This window comes from Chiloscyllium plagiosum, unplaced genomic scaffold (assembly GCF_037043375.1).
Source record: "Chiloscyllium plagiosum isolate Xiang-an unplaced genomic scaffold, Cpla_swu_hap1 HiC_scaffold_35, whole genome shotgun sequence".
Taxonomy (NCBI): Eukaryota; Metazoa; Chordata; class Chondrichthyes; order Orectolobiformes; family Hemiscylliidae; genus Chiloscyllium; species Chiloscyllium plagiosum.
In genome coordinates this window covers 60920220-60939904 of record NW_028270173.1, presented here as the reverse complement: position 1 = coordinate 60939904, position 19685 = coordinate 60920220, and the positions used below count along the sequence as shown (strand labels likewise).

General features: G+C 43.0%; 2 pseudogenes; one reads left to right on the top strand and one right to left on the bottom strand.

Moving 5' to 3' along the window:
* Positions 1-4: 4 nt before the first annotated feature.
* Positions 5-1630, bottom strand: LOC148141035 (uncharacterized; annotated as a pseudogene).
* A 15662-nt stretch (positions 1631-17292) lies between these two features.
* Positions 17293-19685, top strand: LOC148141034 (uncharacterized; annotated as a pseudogene).

Below are 19685 nucleotides of genomic sequence, written 5' to 3'. Positions count from 1 at the left end.
GACTTTGAGCATCAGATCAGGCGAGGATTTAAATTTATCCCATCTGAATAAAACCTCACTTATTGCAGCTATGTCTCAGTTGGCCTGGTCAACGTTTGATAGAAATTTCTAGTGTGGGATTAGCATTCTTCATCATGAGATGCTTTCAAACTGTGAATATCAGTGTGGGATATGTGTGATAGCAGATCAGAAACTTCAATAAGTACATCATTGCCTCTAAAATACTTTTGGATACCCTGAGTCCCCGACGCACACCTGGTCACCCTCCGCTTCTGTTTAAACATACCACACACAGAAAACAGGTGTCTACACAGGAAGAAGCTGTCACAGAAGTTTTATTGCAAACCTCATACACGATGGATGGGCCTCTCCCCTGGTACTGCAGACGGCTGTTTAAATCTATCTGGGCTTTGTCTCACACTTCACAGTTGACTAGTTTCTCCCCTGGGTGAATGTGTTGGTGTGCGCAGAGGTTTGTTAAATGCAAGAAAATTTTGTCACATTTCTCACATCTCGTTCTTCATGGTGGGAATCATCTGCTATATCAGGAGGTTCAATGTTGTCCAAAAAGTTTTATGAAAATATCACACCTGAAGACTTTATCTCCAGTATGGACCAACACTCCAGTGAAGGACTTCCAGGCTCAATAATCATGTGAAGGCTTTGTCATATACCTCTCATTCAAAGGACTTCTCCCTTCATGAATCCTCTGGTGTCTCACAAAAGCATCGGAGTCAGTAAAAGCCTAATTAGAAATCTCACGTCTGAATGGTTTCTCCCCTGTATGTAAACGTTGGTGTCTCCTAAGGTTTGACGACTGTGAGAATGATTTCTTGCACACGACACACATAAATGGTTTGGCCCCTATATGAACACATCGATGCACACGAAGGGTCGATGAGTCTGAGAATGATTTGTCACACACTTCACATGTGAATGGTTTCTCCCGTGTGAGTGCGACAGTGTATACGGAGAGTTGATGAGTTGGAGAATGATTTGTCACACACTTTGCACATGAACGGTTTCTCCACTATATGAATGTGGAGGTGCGTTGATTGTAAGAATTATTTGTCACAAACTTCACATGTGAATGGTTTCTCCCCAGTGTGAATGCGTAAATGCAAGCGGAGGTGTGATGACTGTGAGAATGATTTTTCACACGACTTGCACTTGAATGGTTTCTCCCCAGTGTGAATGCGTAAATGCAAGCGGAGGTGTGATGACTGTGAGAATGATTTTTCACACGACTTGCACTTGAATGGTTTCTCCCCAGTGTGAATGCGCCGGTGATTCACAGGAGTCAACGACTGTGTGAAGGCTTGGTCACATATGTCACACCTGTAAGGTTTCTCCCGTGTGTGGATCCTCTGATGTATCTGCAGTACAGAAGAGTGAAAGAAAGATTTATCACAAACCTGACAGCTGAAGGGTTTCTCCCCTGTGTGAGTGCGTTGATGAATCAGGAGGGTCATAGATGTTGCAAAAGCTTTATCACAAACTTCACATTTAAATGGTTTCCCCCCTGTACGAACATATCGGTGATTGTGAAGGTGTGATGACTGAGAGAATGATTTATTGCACACTCCACAAGTGAATGGCTTCTCCCTACTATGGATATTTAGGTGTTTTGTGAGCATAGATGACTGCATGAAACCCTGGTCACACACCTCACATTTCCTCCTGTTTAGTGACGCAGCTTTTGTGCTAGATCGTGTGAGCCTGTGGAATCCTCCTTACACACCTCACACATGAACAGTTTCCACCTTGTCGAAATGAGTCAGTGGTTCAAGAGGCTCAGTGAATGATTGGGGCCACTTCCTCTTCTTCCTAGCCTCACTCTGATCGATCGCCCACAGCTGAAGAATCAGAAAGGCTGGTTCTGATTAAAGGCTCCACATCACTGACCAGTTTCAGATCTGGTGATATGTCAGAGCTCCTCTGATCTGACCGATTTCCAGATGATAGTTTCACTGCTCAACCTTCTCTGTGTTGAGCAATGCTGTGAAGGAATTGGATGTCTTTCCACAGCTGAGTAGTTGTTCCTTGGATGATGGTCAGGATCTGTCTGCGGTGTCTATTTTCTCTGTATTCTCTGGTGTAGTACAGTGCATTCTTTCTGTAAAACAGGAAGAGGAAACATGATTTTCTCCAAATCCTCTCCTCCTTTGCCGAAGGGTCTAACTCCTTGGTATTTGTTTGTTTGTAATTTCAGAGGATCTGACTACCGAGCATTTATTGCCCATCCTTAACTGCCCATGAGAAGCCTTCTGGAACTGCTTCAGTTCATCTGGTGTAGATTGATTTCCTGCAATTGGGTGGCATGGTGGCACAGTGGTTAGCACTGCTGCCTCACAGTGCCAGAGACCTGGGTACAATTCCTGCCTCAGGCGACTCTCTGTGCGGAGTTTGCACATTCTCCCCGTGTCTGCGTGGGTTTCCTCCGGGTGCTCCGTTTCCTCCCACAATCCAAAAATGTGCAGTTTAGGTGAATTGGCCATGTTAAATTGCCCGTAGTGTTAGGTGAAGGGGTAAATGTTGGGGAATGGGTCTGGGTGGGTTGTGCTTCGGCAGGTCGGTGTGAAGGGCCTGTTTCCACACTGTAAGTAATCTAAACAGTGACAGAACAGTGAAGTAGTCTCAAGTCAGGTTAGTGAAAGTTTGGAAGGAAATTTGCAGAGATGATGTTCCCATGTATCTGATGCTCTTGTCCTTTCAATGATAAAGGTTTCAGGTTTAGAAGGTGCTATCAGAAGGTTTGTGAATTGTTGCTATGCTGTGGTGGGGTGGTTATGTGGAATGGTGGCAGGGAGGCTTTCAAAGAGGAGGACAGTGAAATTCAGGAGAAGGGGCATGGAGAGCAAGAGTCAGGTCATGTGTGAGGGGGAGTAGAGTTGGTCCTGGGGTGTTTGTGATATAGATTCTGGATTAGTGGTGCTGGAAGAGCACAGCAGTTCAATCAGCATCCGAGGAGCAGTAAAATCGCCGTTTCGGTAAACATCGATTTTACTGCTCCTCGGATGCTGCCTGAACTGCTGTGCTCTTCCAGCACCACTAATCCAGAATCTGGTTTCCAGCATCTGCAGTCATTGTTTTTACCTAGTTGATTTTAACCCTACTGCAAATCCTCTTGCAAGGAAGCCTGCCTTGAAGAAATTTTCCTCATCTCTCTACAAGGATCTCAGGGAGTCCCTCTCCCACTGCAACTCCCAGGTCATTTCCTCTGCCCTGAAGCTCTTCAACCATGTCCTGAAACAAACTCCCTACCACAGCCACATTTGCTTCCTCGGTGCCTGCCTCCGTAACAACTATTCCCACACGGACTACAGTCCACCTTTAAACCAACAGAGTTCGGACCCAAACAGAACAAACAGTACAGAGCTTTATTCCTGATGAAGAGCTTTTGCCCGAAACGTCGATTTTACTGCTCCTCAGATGCTGCCTGAACTGCTGTGCTCTTCCAGCATCACTAATCCAGAATCTGGTTTCCAGCATCTGCAGTCATTGTTTTTACCTGTTTGTGATATAGAGACAAGGTATGGGTAGGGAGTGAGATGGTATTGGTAGGATCATAGTTGGGTAGGTCTCTCCTCCTCCCTTGCCTGGTGACCAGGATTTGAGATCTGGCCACTCCATATTTTTGCTTCTTAACCAGACAGCAAGTTTATTGTGCTGGCCAGAAGTTTTGCTATGCTGGCCATTTTTAATAATTATTCATGTAAATTATCAATTTAATGGATTGGAATTGTTTTTCCCCAGCCTCCAACCACTTCCCACCCCCTGAAATACAGGTTCACATTCATGGCAAACCTTCAAACCTTGCCTTTCTAAAGTTTGCATATTCCTCCCAACTAAGTGAAAAATAGTAATAAGGCCCACCTAGCGAGGAGGTTGGCCAAGCTGATATTTTTAAATTCATTCATGGCATGTGGGTGCCTCAGGCTAGGCCAGCATTGATTGCACATCCCTAATTGCCCTGAGGGCAGTTAAAAGCCAACCACATTGCTCTGGGTCTGGAGTTACATATAAACCAGACCAGGTGAGGATGACAGATTCCCATCCCAAAAACCAAATGAATTTTTGCAAAAATCAACAATGGTTTTATGGTGGTAATTCCAGATTCTTTTATTGAATTCAAATTACACCATCTGCCATGGTAGGGTTCAAACAAAGGACTCCAGAACATTAGCTGAATTTATGGATTAATAGTCTAGCAATAATACCACTAGGCCATTGCCTCCGCTTATAATTGAGAGTGGTACACATGCTGCAAGTGTCCCTCACTGGTAGAATGAATGTTGAAGGTGGTGGATGTGGTGCCAATCAAGTGAGCAGCTTTGTCCTGGACAGTGTCAAGTTTCCTAAATGTTTTCAGAGTTGCAGTCATCCAGTCAGACGGAAAGTATTCCATCACATTCCTGACTTGTACCTTATAGATGGTGGACAAGCTTTGGGGATTCCTAGCTGCTGCCCTGTTCTTGTTGCCACTGTACTTAAATGGCAAGACCAGTTAAGGTGATGGCTGAGTGTGTGTTTGGAGGGTGACTCGATGTGTATGATTGGGGGGGCAGATGGGGAGTTATGGGAGACACAGACAGTGATGATCACCAGGACCCAGGAAAAGGTTGTTCATAAAAATAATGAGAGGTAGACACAAAGTTAATGGTAGTTGTCTTTTTCCTAAGATGGGCAATTTCAAGCTGAGGGGGAACATTTTTAAGGTGAGAGGAGACAGATTTAAAACGATGAGGTGTAAATTATTTAGAGAAAGGGTGGTTCATATGTGGAATGAACTTCCTGATGAAGTGGTAAATGTGGGTAAAATTACAATGTTTAAAAGACATTTGGGTAGGTACGTGAATTGGAAAGATTTGGAGGGATATGGGCCAGCAGCAGGCTGGAATTTAGTTTGGAATTACGTTCAGCATGGACTGGTTGGACCGAAGGGTCTGTTTCCATGCTGTGTAACTTTCATGACGCTGCACTTCTCAAATAACGACACCTCACCTTCTCATATTCAGGAATGATCCATCAACAAAACTCAGCCTGAAAATCAGAGAGAAATGCTTCCAATAAACACACTCAATATCCAACACACAGCTCCAGTCAAACGGTTCAACACAAAGCACTGAGTAAACAGCTCTCTCAGCTGGATCTTCTCACACAGCATAAGGGACATTTCCACCCCCTGACTGCCCACAGGATAGTCAGACTGCCTGAAGATTGGTGTGGATATTATGGGATACAATTTGTTTAAAAGCTGCTCCTTCACTCACCATCTCCTCACTTGGTTTTCAGTCCCTATAGGAAGTGAACCAGCTCTAGAAAAGGAAGAGGAGACAATGGGCAGAGTGAGTGGGCTCTCTGATTGACATCTCTCACAGTCAATCCAAATATTTCTGGTGCAACATGAGTTTCCTCAGTTTCTCCTTCGACAAGGCTAAAATTTGAGAAGGAAAGCCCTTTATAGTAACCTCAGCCAGTGCAGGAATTGAAATCATGCTGACAGCATTACTCTACATTGCAACTGTCCGAGGTTACCACAAAGGACTGGTCTCGATTTCTCCCCTGGCATGATTTAACCCTTCAGGTTAAACTATGACCAATCATCTCCTTTTGATGAGCGAGCAACCCTACGGCTTGGCAGGACTATGGGGGCTTTACCTTTTTTACCTTTTATGTATGACTGTTTAGAAAGTTTGGTTAACAAATTTTTATTGCACAATTTAGGGGATCCTCTTAGCTCCTCCATAAGTCTCTTCAAAAGGACTGAATATTATGGAATCATCACAGCATCCTTAATGGTAAACTGTAGCAAGGAAATTCCTTTATCTCAATGAATTTGTGCATTCTTAACAGGAAATTGAAATTATGGTCCCTCAAGTTCAATGGTATTCATCTAATGCTCCTTGAGATGAGGGATGATAATCTTCAGATTTAAATTGTTTCCCTGCAACTATGCAGGATTTATTTGAATATTTGTGACACAAAATTTGAACCTTAATATGATTGGATTTCTTTGTGTAATCTATATTTAAAAAATAAATTTGGATAACCTTTCCACTCCCACTTTTTGTCATAATTTTCCCCAAAGGCATTGTTTCAGGAGATCTTGTTGAAACATATATAATTGTTTTAAAAGTTGCAATTCCCAATACTGAACTCAGGTTGGGTTTTATGCATTCTATTGAGGTGCTGTTTAGTGGTCCTTCACGAGCTGGCACTGGAATTAAAAACGCAACTTTAATTAATGGTTGGGATTTCCCTCCTTCCTGACATGAATGGCATGTCTGACAAAGTCCTTATGTAATCTTGTTGTTCAACAAAAATATTTTAGTACTTTAGCCGGAATTTTCCTAATAGCTAAGTGAATTGGCATTGAAATTTTGTGAGCCATTCATACTCATTTGGGACCACTACCAGATTGACCAAATCCCATTCCTTATTGGCTGATATCTGGAGTGCTCTCCATTTTCTCATTAACATTTTATCTTATAAATAATAATACTCAGTTGTTGGTTTTGATTCAGTTTCTGAGTAGGCTGCCTGATATGCTTTGATCAAGATCTGTCTTGTGCATTCCTTCAAAGAAGATGAGTTAATCCTATTAGTCTTACTCTTTTTACTTAATCCTTTTTATCTAAATTTTTGAAACCTTGTTGGATAACTGAGTTCCCAAATCACTTCCTACCCTAGACACCTCTTCCAGTCTAATTCTAATTCAGTGTGCTCAAGATTTAGTCAGATCACAGTCAGGAAACTATCCCAACGTCTGCAGTGAGGCCAATAGTTTGGAATCAGCCAGGTTGTCCTCCAGGATAATATCAATTTCGGGATCAATTACCACAAAGGACTGGTCTCGATTTCTCCCCTGGCCTGAATTGTGGTGCCCTTCAGGTTAAACCACGACCAATCATCTCCTTCTGATGAGAGAGCAACCCTACGGCTTGACAGGACTATGGGGCTTTACCTTTTACATGTATGACAGTTTGGAAAGTTTGGTTAACAAATTTTTATTGCACAATTTGGGGGATCCTCTTAGCTCGGGATTTGTTGCACGACTCCAACTACATTGTCTTTATCACTATTCATTCTTTAGTATAAGTCTATATAATTGGATCAGTTTGTAACCTCCATATATATCTCCAGTTAATACTTCCTTCTTCATTAACCCCACTGGATGAGAAATTGTATCATCGGCCAACATCAGTAACTGTCTTGCTCCAGTAACTCTCAACATCTTTGTAGCTTTAGCTCCTTGAATATAAGAATGAGGAAATAGCCCTTGTTGTGAAATAAAGTATTCTGTGACATTCTTTATCACTATCAATGAAGAATTTTCTTGACTGTCCAGAGGCACCACTCCCCAGTGTATCCCAAGGAAACACATTTCACCAGTATCAGCGCTGCTGTTTTAATACCCATTTCTTTCCTGGTACATGTCTATACAGTGTTCCGACAACTGTACTAGGTTTACCTCTAACTTCCAGCAAGAAGGTTAAGTACATCGAATTTAAAAGGGATCTGAAGGGCAACTTTTGCACACAGAGGGTGGCACATATTTGGAAAGAAAAAACTGCCAGAGAAAGTGATAGATGCAGGTTCAATTACAACATTTAAAAGACATTTACAGTGGTACATGAATTGGAAATGTTTAGAGGGATATGGACCAAATGCAGGCAAATGGACTAGTTTAGTTTGGGAAACTTAATTACATGGACAAGTTGGACTGAATGGTCTGTTTCTGTGCAGTATGACTCCATGAATCTAAGCCATCCTTTCCATCGCCGACATGTGCAAGGCTTTCTCCTTTATTATTTTAGTGTCCTTCTATTTGTTCCCTAAAATTATATCTTTCCCGTCCCCAGAATTTCTATTTGGAGTTATAGCGTAGCGACATGAATAGTGCTCACCACTCTCAGGCTGTGGCCAACAAGCCAAAAGTATGTGCTGCCTACCTTAATAAATGAGCAATGGTGGATATGAATTTCAGTGCTAGTGTGATGCTGGGTAATTAGGTAATCTTCCTATAGCCTGGTGGCTCATATGAAACAAACGTAAGTTTTTTGGTTGTTCACAATAAATAAAGTATTGACTGTACCATTCTCAACTCATCAAAAAAGATGGTTTTCTGGTTAATTTCTCAGGACAATATCTTGACCTATCAGTGACAAGTTAAAATTCATACAAGCTTAACAATTTTCTGTCACTGATCATTAACTTGATCATTATCCATAGCACTGTCAGTACCATTCAGAGTTCACCTGCCAACCAGCACTCTCCACTCAAACATTATGAATGTTGCCTCTCCTTGAATTTGGTATTTCTTGCAAAGTGTCCTGATGAATTCAAGACCTCATCCCATAGACAGATCCGCTTCAGGTGACAGGTATTTGACTAATACCATGGGTGATGTTTGTACTCCTGCCTGGGAGGACAGCTATCCTGAGTATGCGGACAGAGTTGGGGTTTGAGTCTCTGCAGACCTGGGTTCCCTCAACCTATCATATTTCAATGTAATAATGGTGTGATATGTTCACCTTACACTCTTCCGAGATTCATTTCATGTAATAGGAAAGATCTTGAGTCATTTTCAAATGCTTTGTCATTTTGGTTGATTCAGAGTTTAGTATTGTGGTGTTGTCTGTCTGCTGTTTTATCTATCCTCTCTATTGATTTATAACTCACAATAAATTTATCCTTCTTAATCCAAATGCTCTAATTTGTCAGCATAGTGTGTCCCAATTCATTGAAATACTCTACTTTATTGATCAGTCTCACTGTGGGTATTGTCACTATCTCCATCAATGGGTTTATAATTTTCAGGAAGCAGAATGTTTCCTTAAGAAAAAAAAAGACCTTTATCTATATAGCAACTTTGACAAATTCAGTGTCTAAATGTGTTGTTTGTTACAATTGTTATTTAGGAAATGCAGCCTCCCCTTTGTATACAATGAGCTCCTACCAACAGTGATATGATAATGACCACGTAATTTGTGTTCATGACATTCATCATGACATTCATATTGATTATGACATCAGGGATAACTCATTTTCTCTTTCACATAACACCTGATTGGGCAGATAGGGGCTTGGTTTAATTTATATAAAAGATGGTACCTCTGAAAGTGCAGCACTCCCTCAGTCTGCACTGGAGTGTCAGCCTCAAAGCTCAAATCTCTGGACTGAGTCTTAAACCTTCAATCTTCTGACTCAGAGATGAGAGTGCTAACTAAGTTATGTATGACAAAGGCATGGAGTTGATCACGGAGTCCCCTCAGCATTGACTCTGGACCCTGTGAATTCTCATGACCACATGCTAAACTGCTGATTACCAGGTACCTGATGAATCAGTACTCCTCCACGTTGTGTGTCTTGGAGGAAGCATTGAGGATGGCAAGGACATAAAATGTGTTCGAGGTGGAAGATTTCAATGTCCATCACCAAGAGTGGCTTGGCAGCAGACGACTGATTGACCTGGTTGGATCCTGAAGACATTGCTGCTGGACTGGGTCTGCAGTAGGCGGTGGGAGAATTAATAAGGGAAAAACATACTTGACCTCATCTTTACCAATCTGCCAGCTTCAGATCCATCTGTCCATGAGAATATCCTTCATCATGTTGTGTGGCACCATCACCTGTTTGAAATGGGCCAGACTTTGAACAGATCTAGCAACTCAAGACCTGGCATCCATGAGGCACTGTGGGTCATCAACAGAAGCAGAATTAACTCCAGCACAAGCTGCAACCTCATGGCCCACATATACCCCACGCAGCCATTATGATATAGCCAGAGGATCTACCCTGGTTCAATAGAGAGTGCAGGAGGGCAGGCCAGAAAAAGCACCAGGAGTACCTAAAAATAAGGACTTCTGAGGAATGGTCACTCAACCCGAAACATTAATTCTCTCCACAGATGCTGCCAGACCTACTGAACTTTTCCAGCAATTTCTTTTTTGATATCTCAAAAATAAGGTGTAAACCTGGTGAAGCTACCAAACAGGAATACTTGCATGCCAAAAATTAAAAGCAGCAAGTTATATACAAAGCCAAGCTCTGCAGTCCTGCCACATCCAGTCATGAATGGTGGTGGACAATTAAACAACTGATTGAAGGGGGAGGCTCCACAAATTCCCCAACCTTGATATAAGAGCTCAGTACATCAGTGCAAAAGATAAGGCTGAAGCATTCGCACTGATCTTCAGCCAGAAGTGCTGAGTGGATGATCCATGTTCGCTTCCTCCAGTGATCCCCAGCATCACAAGTACCACTGTTAAGTCAATTTGATTCACTCCGTGTGACATCAAGAAATAGTTGGAGGTTCTGAGTACCACAAAGGCTATCGGCCTTGACAACATTGCAGCAGTAATACATGAAGACCTGTCCCCCTGAACTTGCTACTCTCTTCACCTGTTTGAGTAGTTAGAAAACTGGCATCTACCTGGCAATGTTGCCAGGTATGTCATGTACACAAAAAGCAGGACAAATCAAACCCAGCCAATTACCGCCCCATCAGTCTACTCTCAATCATCAGTAAAGCAGTGGAAGGCGTCATCAACAGTGCTATCAAGCAGCATCTGCTCAGCAATAACCTGCTCAGTGATGCCCAGTTTGGGTTCCACCAGGGCCACTCAGCTCCTGACTTCATTATAGCTTTGGTTCAAACATGGATAAAAGATCTGAGTTCCAGACGTGAAGTGAGAGTGACAGCCCTTGACAGCAAGACCACATTTGATCAAGTGTAGCATCAAGGAGCCCGAGCAGAACTCGAAGGACTACTCTGCTAGTTGGAGTCATACCTGGTACAAAGGAAGATGATTGTGGTTGATGGAGATCCGTCACCTCAGGTTTAGGACATCTCTTAAGGAAATCCTCAGAGTAGTATCCTAAGCCCAACCATCTTCAGCTGCTTCATCAAAGACCTTATTTCCATCATAATATGAGGATGTTTGCTGATGATTGCACAATGTTCAGCACCATTCACAACTCCACAGATGGTAGTCCATGTTCAAATGGAACAAGATCTGTTCAATATCCAGCTTGAGCTGACCAGTAATAAGTAACATCCACACCATACAAATGCCAAGCAATGACCATCTCCAAAAAGAGATGTCAGACAACAGTGGCACATTGTTTTTATCCAATCCTCTCTGATCTGTGATAAAGATAAAATACTGTGCATGCTCAGAAAAAAAAACAGAATGCTGGATAAACTCAGAAGGTTTGGCCGCACCTGAGGACAGAGAAACAGAGTTAACATTTTGCATTCAGTAAGATTTCCTCAGAACAGTTTCTGTCTGCTCTGGAATTGTTTCCAGGTTGTTGTATTCACATTTGGCCCTGCCCATCTTGTGGCTTTTTAAGGCAGTTCTTTTCAGGGTCATCAGATTTTGACTTTTAATTATAAAAAAACTTCAGCACTCATTATCCAAGGATTTCTTAAAAGTAAATAGCCGCAGTTCTTATCTTGTCAATTAGAAAATAACAAGATCTTGCAGATATTTGAAGCGAAAAAACACATCTTTTCGACCCTTGTCCACTAAGTAGTGATTAGAAGGCTGTCCATTGTCGATCTCTTCAGACACTGTTACTTTCCTCTCTTCAACCACTCTTTTGTCCATTCCCCACATGTGGGATTTTGAAGTAATGTCTACAATTCAATATCCAAGTACAAAATCCACTACCAAATGCTAATAAAAATCAGCACATAAATTACTAAAATGATGAATTCCTTGGGCTAAAAGTCAATGAAAAGGGGTATAAAATACATCTCAATTCTTGGAACATGATCCAGTGGATGTTTACGTGGCTGCAATGATCATGAAACTAATCAGATCATTAATGTAAGACTCTTAAATAAAATTGCCTCAATTGTCACATAATTTTTAAAAACAAATTGATGGCTTTTGAAAATCACCTTGACAACAAACTCAAGCACATCAATTGTGACTGAAAACTTGCATTTCGCTTTGTCACTTTTATCAGCGTAATCCAGCTGAAATTGACTGTATAGGGAATTGTAAAGATCAGTTGCATTTCGGTCCAACTCATCCATGCCGACCAGATATCCCAACCCAATCTAGTCCCACCTGCCAGCACCCGACGCATATCCCTCCAAATTCCTTCTATTCATATACTCATCCAAATGCCTTTTAAATATTTCAATTGTATTTGCCTCCACCACTTCCTCTGGCAGCTCATTCCATACACCGTATGGGTTCAATTCATGCTGTACATCTCTATGACTCTCTAAGTGGAAATTGAACTTTTGTGATCTTTAATGTTGGTTTATTAAACATCAACCTGGATGCTGTCAACCCCAGAAATGGCCTTGGCCCCAGATGGGAATATTGAGATTGTTGATTTTCTGCTAATTGCGCTTATTTAGCCTTTTCAGTGTTGTTCAGTGTTGAGGCACCAACAATCATATTGATAACTCCAATATATATTTAAAATAAAAGCAGAAAAACTGAAGAAATGCAGCAGATTTGACAGCATCTGTAGAGATAGAAACAAAGTTAATGTTTGACATCCAATATGATTCTTCTTCAGAACTGAAGGGGGCTGATAAGTGACGGTTTTTACGCTGTTAACAAAGGGGGCAGTTGGAACAGATGGTGAGGGTGCCCAGAGTAAAAGGCTAAGAAGTTTAGGGTAGTAGAGAAGTGACATTGATGCAGTATAGGTATTAAGGAAATAGGGAGCATACTCAGCAAACAAGACAATGGGAGTGGTGAGTGAATGGAGGGGTTGTAATTAAAATGGAAGACAGAGTTCACAGTCTGAAATTGTTGAATTCAATGCTGAATTCTGATGGCTGTAAAGTGCCTCAGTTGTAAATAGGTGCTGATCCTCCAGCTTGCATTAGGCTTTGCTGGAATACTGCAGTGGGCTGAAAACAGGAATGTTAGCGTGGCAGGGCATGCCATGAAATGGCAAGCAACTGGAAGGTTAGGGTCATTCTTAAAAACAGAGAGATGTCACAAAGTGGTTACCAATCTGCATTTGTTCTCTCCATTGGAGAGCAGCAAATAGAATAGACTAGAATGTTTGGGCCCTGAGGCACTAAGGAGGGAGGAGTAAAATTGGCCAGTGGTATACTTTCTACATGAGAAGGGTGGGTGAGGAGGTGTGTCAGAAGAGACAGTGGATTGGACTACTGGGAATGAGAGGAGGCAGCTGAACAAGAAATGGGTCGGATACAGCTGTCAGCCATGATGACTGGGGGAATCCTTCACTGAGATAAAAGGTTGAAGCACCCCTGAGGAAGAAATGGAGACCTTACAGGAAACAGATTAGAAGAACTGTATTCAAGATAACTGGGGGAGTTGGTAGGTTTGTAGTGGATTTTGGTGGACAGTAATTCTGTCCCCATTAATGGAAATCATGAAATCAAGGGAAGGGAAGATTCAGAGATGGATTAGGTGAAGCTGGGAAAAGGATAGATTAATCTTTCTAATTCAAGTTGAGACCAGGAAGATCTCAATGATGTAATCGATGTATTGGAAAAGGGTTGTGGGATGGAGTCAAGTTAAATTGGAAAAATGAATATTTCACATATACCCTAGACAACTGAATATCCGGTACAAGCATAGGTACAACCCATTGCGATACCCATAGCTACTGCTCTGACTTGGACATGGCGAGATGAGCTAAAGGACAAATTATTCAAAGTGAGAACATGCTCTTTGTGAATGGAGACTGACGAGGAAGAAATGGAAAGTTTCAGACCATCCTGATGGGAGGACAGATGTGTAGAAGGACTGCATGGTCCGTGGTGAAAAGGAGATGGCTGATACCAGGAAACTGGAAATTGATGAACTAATGTAATGCGTCAGAAGAACCATAAATATGAGTGGGAAACGACTGGACAAGGTGGGGGGGGGGGGGGCGCAAACAGAATCAAGACAGAAAGTGATAAATTCATTGGGCAGGAAAAGGCTGAAATGAGGATCTGCCAGGTTCGTCTTGTTTATAGAGTTTAGGAAGAAGGTAGTAGCGAGCTGTCTGGTGTTGGGAGACTATTCAGCGGGAAACTGTGGAGGGAAGGTCAGTGACAGGAGATGAGATCAGTGACAACCATGGAAATGCCAGTTTGATGACGAGTGGTGGGGCCATGGTCCAGAGGGAAATAGGTGGAAGAGTCTGATAGCTGATGCTCAGCCTTTGCAAGATAGAGATTCAGGAGCTGTGGTCAGCAATTACTTAAGCAGCATACAAACCCACAGATAATAGCCAGGCTTTTGTTCTGTCACATAGAGGAGAAAAAGTTAAAAATCGTTTGATGTAGTCCTAATAACATTGTTAACCAAATGCTATTGAATGGAATTTCTGCTTCGTTTTCACAGTTTAAAATGGGGAACTTTCTCACTATCCCTGGTCATTGTGATGGTGGAATGGAGAGATAGACAGAGAGAGATGAAGAAAAGGGAAAAGAGAACAATTGAAGAAGTTGATGTAGAAAACAGCAAGTTTCCAGGAAGATTGTGTGAAGCCTTTATTACTGAGACCACACTGACAGGGTTTCTCTCCTGTGTGAAAGCACTGACAGAACAGGAGATATTCTGACTGTGCGAAAGCCTTGTTACAAGCATCATACCTGAAGAGTTTTTCCCCTGTGTGAATCCTATCTTTGACCAGGTCGTCAAACACATCACTGGGTTCAACACTCACCCCATAATTGAAGGATTACTTCCCTGTGTGGATCACCTGATGGAGCAGGAGGTTCCAGCACCTAGAGAATGACTTGTTGCACACTTTACATGTGAATGGTTTCTCCCATGCAGCTGCATTTACGTTGGCAGAGGCTTCTGACTGTGAGAATGATTTGTTGTATACATCACATGTGAATGGTTTCTCCCGTGTGAATTGTCCGATGGAACAGGAGTCTTGATGGGTCAGAGAATGATTTCTCACACACCTCACACTTGAACAGTTTCTCCCCTGTGTGGATGCATTGGTGTCTTCAGAGGTTCTCTGACTGTGAGAGTAATTTGTTGCAGATGTTACATGTGAATGGTTTCTCCCATGTGTGAACATGTTGGTGTTTCTGGAGTTCCATGAACATTGAAAATGATTTGTCACACACCTCATATTTGAATGGTTTCTTCCCTGGATGAATATGTTGGTGTGTGTGGAGATTCCCTGACTATGAGAACAATTTGTCACACACTTTACACCTGAATGGTTTCTTCCCTGTGTGGATGCATTGGTGCATGAGGAGGGTTGATGATTGTGAGAATGATTTATCACACACCTCACATGTGAATGGTTTTTTTACCAGTGTGATTGGTGATTCACCAGGCCTAACAATTGTTCAAAAGCTTGGTTACACTTCTCACACCTAAATGGTTTCTCCCGTGTGTGTGTGCATTGATGGTTACAGAGATTCCCTGAACATGAGAATGATTTGTCACACACCTCATACCTGAGTGGTTTCTCGCCTGTGTGAATACACTGGAGTGTCGAAGATTGCAAGAATGATTTGTTACATACCTCACATGTGAATAGTTTTCTTCCAATGAGCCAATGCTTCAACAGACCTGACAACTGTGCAAAGTTCTTGTCACACACCTCCCACGTGAATGGTTTCTCCCCGTGTGAGTGCGTTGATGATTCATGAGCATCCATGATCTTGCAAAAGCTCGCTCCCACATCTTACACTTGAAGGGTTTCACTTCCATTTACCTATCTTTGTGCTTAAGGCAGTCAACAGATGGACCTTGTGTTAGGAAACCTTATGGCCTGTCAGTTATCCTTACATGCCTCTCCCCTGTATAAATGAGTCAGTGGTTCATGAGGCTCAATGAATGATTGAAACTCTCATTTCTTCCCAGCCTCACCCTGACCGATCACCCACAACCGATCACCTTCAGAAAGGTTGGTTCTGACGGAAGGCTCCACTCCACTGACCAGTTTCAGATCTGATGATATGTCAAAGCTCCTTTGACTGGACTGCTTTTCCAGATGTTGGTTTCACTGCCCAACCTTCTCGGTGTTGAGCAACGCTATGAAGGGACTGGATATCTTCTCACAGTTATGCAGTTGTTCCTTGGCTGATGGTCGGGATCTGTCTGTAATGTCTATCCTCTTTTTCTCTCTTTTATAGTACGCTGTAATCCTTCTGTAAGGAGGAAAAGGAAACATGATTTACTCCAACTCCCATTCCTCCTTTGCTGAAGGGGCTGACTCCTCAATCATTTCTTACTCATATATTCACAGGATATGGCTGCCACAATTGTTCATCCACATCTGCCCTTTATCTTCAGCTGCCTTCTTGAACCACAACAGTTCATTGGGTAAGGGCCTTCTTAACAACCCTATTAACTTGGGTGGCACCTTTCAGGGATCTATGTACATGGACACCAAGATATCTCTATCCATCTACACTACCAAGAATTTTACCATTAGCCCAGTACTCTGTATTCCTGTTACTCCTTCCAAAGTAAGCCACCTCACACATTTCCGCATTAAGCTCCATTTGCCAACCTCTCAGCCCAAATCTGGAGCTTATCTATGTCCCTCTGTAACCCACAACATTCTTCGGCACTATTCACAACTCTACCGACCTTAAGTGTAATTCGCAAATTTACTAACCCATCCTTCTCTGCCCTCATCCAGGTCATTGTGCCTCTGTGGCTTGTATTGTTTGTTAGTACGGAGTGAGAGAGGCAGTCAGCTTGTCACAGTGGGGAGCAATGAACAGTCAAGGAGAGGCCTGTCACTGTACAGCACCATTCTTACTCAATGACAGACCTGCAGCATTTTCCAGCCGCTTACGTGGCAAACTCATTGTATGTGCTTCAAGTAAATGGTCATGTATGAAAGTCAAATGGGAGCAGACCTGGTGAGGTGGAGGTCAGGAACAGATACTACCACAATCAGCCAAGAAACTTTGATCACGTTCTGTCAGACACTTGGTCCTCCCAGAATTTGGGGATCTACGATCTGAAGCTGAAGAGGACTCAGTCCAGGGATTACAGGCAGGTTAGTCTGGGTGCTGTGGAGACATCAGTCTGGTGGGGTGGACCTCTTTTTCTGACATTGAGACAAAGGGAGGAATTGAGTATGATTGAAGTCAATGGAAGAGCAGTTGGTGGTGATGTATGAGCAGGAGAGGCAGTGAGGTGTCACCAGTGAGGGAGTAGGAAATGTAGAGTGCAGGAAGGGTTCGCAGTATGGGGTTGGTGAGAACGCACATAGTACGTGCAATATTGAGAGTTGCATTCCATGAACCTTGGCGAGAGGCATATGGAGTGGCAGAGTTACATTGAATGGTGACCCTGTGAGTGCGAGATGGCTGAGAAGATCTTTTTTTTTCCTTATATATTGCTGGTGTCCCTTTGTACTGGGATGCATCACCAACACAGGCTGAAATTTGGGTTCAGACTGTCCTGGGGCTGGTTGTATGGCCTCCTGTGGTCCATCACTGCCTTCCACTCCACCACCCCATCCAGCAACACCTACCTGTCCCTGTCCGTGAAGCGGGAGCTGCTGGGCCATGTCCCAGATAATAACAGTCAAACTCCACAGAATGAAGGCGAGTTCTTGCTTTGGAGTGTCTGAAGTGGGTGAAGCATCAGTGCGTGAACACGAGAAGGTCACGGCAGTGGTGAGCACTTCTACCTCTCTGGTTGTGTGATTCTTTGAGAAAGGCACCCAGCAGACCAGTTGTATAATCAAGAGGAGAAGTGTGGGAAACAATGAAAAATGTTACCCTGAGCCATGGCAGATTGGGAGCCAGGAACCTCACTTGACAAAAACTTTTAACTGAAAGACGGAAAATTCACACTTCTGTTCCCTTTCCCTGTTTTACAGAAGGATTGCACTGTCCCTGACCAAAGTGGATAGACATATCCTGAACCTCACCCAAGGAACATTTGTACAACTGTGGGAAAACATCCTATCCTTTTGCAGCGTTGCTGAACACAGAGAAGGTTGGGCAGTGAAACCATCTGCAAATCAGTCGGGTCAGGGGAGCCTGGATGTATCATCAGATCTGAAACTGGTCAGTGCTGTGGAGCCTTCCAACAGAACCAACCTTTCTGAAAGTTTGGCTGTGAGTGATTTGTCAGGGTGAAGCTGGGAAGAAGTGAGTCTCCCCAAGTGTAATGAGAGTCATGAGGCTCATGACTCATTCTTACAGGTCAAAAGCTAGTCAGGTGTGAGATGTGTGAGGACAGATCCACAGGCTCATAAAATTTCTGAACAAGGTGCATCTTTAGAGCAATGTGGAGGCAAAACCATTAAAGTGTGACGTGTGGCCAAGTTTTCATAGAGTCATCAACACTCAAGAAACACAAACACATCCACACTAGAGAAAAGCCTTTTACATGTGAAGTGTGTGACAAACTATGCTCTCATAGATCGACCTTGCTTGAGCACCAGCGCATTCATACTGGGGAGAAGCCATTCACGTGTGAGGTTTGTGACAAATCATTCTCTCATTCATCAACTCTCCGTCCACACCAGCGCATTCACACTGGGGAGAAGCCATTCATTTGCAAACTGTGCAACAAATCGTTTTCACGTATATCAACCCTCCTTGAACATGAACGCACTCACACTGGAGAAAAGCCATTCAGATGTGATGTGTGCAATAAATTGTTCTCCCACTCATCATCCCTTCGTGCTCACCAACGCACTCACAGCAGGGAGAAGCCATTCGCATGCGAAGCGTGTGACAAATCATTCTCCGAGTTATCAACTTTCCGCAGACATCAATGGGTTCACACAAGAGAGAAACCATTCACGTGCAATGTGTGTGACACATCATTTTCACAGTCATCAAGCCTCCGTGCACACCAACGTGTTCACACAGGAGAGAAACCATTCACATGTGAGGTATGTGATAAATCGTTTCCACAGTTAACATGCCTACGGGTACACCGTGCTGTGCACACAGGAGAGAAACCATTCAGATGTGAAATGTGTGACAAAGCCTTCACGTGTTCATCAAGCCTCCTGGTCCATCAGACAACCCACACAGGGGAGAAACCCTTCAAGTGTGAGATCTGCAAAAAAGGGTTTGCAATATCAACAAGGCTCCTGAAACACCGGAGGATTCACACAGGGGAGAGACTTTTCAAGTGTGAGGTCTGTGACAAAACCTTTGGACAGTTATCAACCCTCATGCAACACCGACTTATACACACTGGAGAGAACACGTTCACAGGTGAGAAACCCTTCAAGTGTGAGGTTGGTTATAAAAGCTTTTCGGATATCTTCAAGGCTGCTGAGACACCAGAGGATTCACACAGGGGACAAACCATTCAAGTGTGAGATCTGTGAGGTGGCTTTCAGTCAATCTTCCAATCTCTTGACACATCAGACAATACACACAGGGGAGAAGCCATTCACATGCAAGATGTGTGACAAGTCATTCTCACGATTATCAAACCTGCGTGTACACCAACGCATTCACACAGGAGAGAAACCATTCACATGTGAGGTGTGCAACAAATCCTTCTCACGGTCATGGTACCTCCTTCTCCATCAGAGGATCCACACAGGGGAGAAACCCTTCAAATGTGAGGTTTGTGAAAAAAGCTTCAGACAGTCATCGACTCTCATGCAACACCGACTAATTCACACTGAAAAGCCATTTACATGCATGTAACCCTTCAGGTATGAGGGTTATAATGAAGCTTTGTGATGCATTTGACCCTTTTGTTTTAACTCTTGGCTGC